Raw genomic sequence first — 1959 nt, 5'->3', positions numbered from 1 at the left:
ATGGTTTGATTACAGTGTTGAACCAAGGAACCTTCTGCCAGAGGGAAAAATTCACATGCCTCATACAGAGGGGTCAGCCAAGTGATCTTTCAGGCCTGAGATAGAAAGGAGCTTTGATAGCTCAGCACCTGTTGGCACCTGCTGCCCAGCAACAAGGTCTAGTTTATGGTTTATATTTGCAGAAGAGTATTCTATTATATCCACTTCACATGTCCTCTGTTAATAGCCATTTAGCTTGACATTGATATTTTTTCTATCACCAACCACAATGAAGTAAATAAACTTCTTTATGCTAGCCCATACATGTGCATGTATAAAATGAAGTAAACGTATCCAAAAACACAATGCCCAGAGAAAACATGAGGCACAACTATGTATAAAACATAACCTCGTGAACCTGAAAAATGCATGCATATGAAACCAACACATTTTAAGACTACATATGAAGTAGATGTGCAGTAGCTACAACAAAATGGTTATGGACTGGTGTGAGAAGACTAAATCAACTGTATTACAATGGGAAGTTGATGGATTACTTAGATTCAACAAATCAAGATAAGAAACAGAGCAGAAATAAGAAGTAAATATGAGAAGACAAAGCCAAATAAATTTCCTCTAAGAAGCAGATCCCAAAGATAAGAAGGACTAGAGCGTGAAGCCCACTTGTTCCTCGGAAACCCTTTAATACTCTATGGAATGTGCTGTCTTAGTAAGAATAAAATTTAGAAGTAAAAAGCAATAAAAATTCAAAGCTAAATAAATACCCCTAAGGGAGAAATGTGGAAAATAATGTATTAATATTTTGAATTTCAAACCTGAAGGAAAATTTAAAGAATGTGTATTTATAATTAAATGTTCTTCTGGGTGAATTACATTACCACAGGTAATAAGTAAGACCATCCTTCTCCTCATATCCTCACCAATATTACATTAAACTTTTTCAAGATTTTCATGGGAAGTGATTGAAGAAAGCCAGAGAATGATTGCTTCTCCTTATGGTACTATCCTCAGGTATAATATAACCAAACACGTTCACAAAAAGGAAAGCCACTGGGAAAACCCACACAATCTGGAAACTCAATACAAGATGAAAATATCAAGCTCATTGTTCAACATTATTCAACTATTATACAACTGTGCAGCGACCATGGGCACAAGCTCATCAAATGTAGACCTTCTGAACCCAGTGCTGAGTGTCTCACAGACCACAGGTCAATGAAGTCAGCCTAGAACATGCGTGAACATGCATGGACCCTCTATTATTGAATTTCTACATGTAAAGAACCTAAAGTCTTAACTTTTCAAAAAAAAAGGAGAGAGAGAGAGAGAGAGAGAGAGAGAGGAAGGAAGGAAGGAAGGAAGGAAGGAAGGAAGGAAGGAAGGAAGGAAGGAAGAAAGAAAGAAAGAAAGGCCTCAAATGTTTTCCATCAGAGTTCCTAAGAAGCCTACCTAGGGAAACTTTGGCCTAAACCTATTGGAGGCAGAGAAGCACTGAAGGCTAGAAGTTGACCAAAATGTGTGTGTGTGTGTGTCTGTGTCTGTGTGTCTGTGTGTCTGTGTGTCTGTGTGTCTGTGTGTCTGTGTGTCTGTGTGTCTGTGTGTCTGTGTGTGTCTGTGTACGCGTGTGTGCGCACGCACACACACACGCACAACTGGGAAGATGGCTAGGTGGGAATAGAGCTTGTCACAAAAGCATAGAGACCTGAGTTCAGAATCCATGTAAAAGCCAGGTTACACTCTTTCCTGTAACCACAGTGCTGGAGGGACAGCAAAATGAGGATCCCTGGAGCTTGCATTCCAGCCCCTCTAGCCATAGTGACAACCTCTACACTCAGCAGAAAACTATGTCCCGAAAGCTAAGGTAAAGAGCAATAGAAGATGCCCAACATCAACCTCTGGCTCCTGTAACATATCCATCCACATATGTGTGCACACACATACACACACATACATACATCA

The sequence above is a fragment of the Rattus norvegicus genome, chromosome 13 (genome assembly GCF_036323735.1).
Source record: "Rattus norvegicus strain BN/NHsdMcwi chromosome 13, GRCr8, whole genome shotgun sequence".
In the NCBI taxonomy this organism is placed as follows: domain Eukaryota; kingdom Metazoa; phylum Chordata; class Mammalia; order Rodentia; family Muridae; genus Rattus; species Rattus norvegicus.
This window is presented reverse-complemented; position numbering follows the sequence as displayed.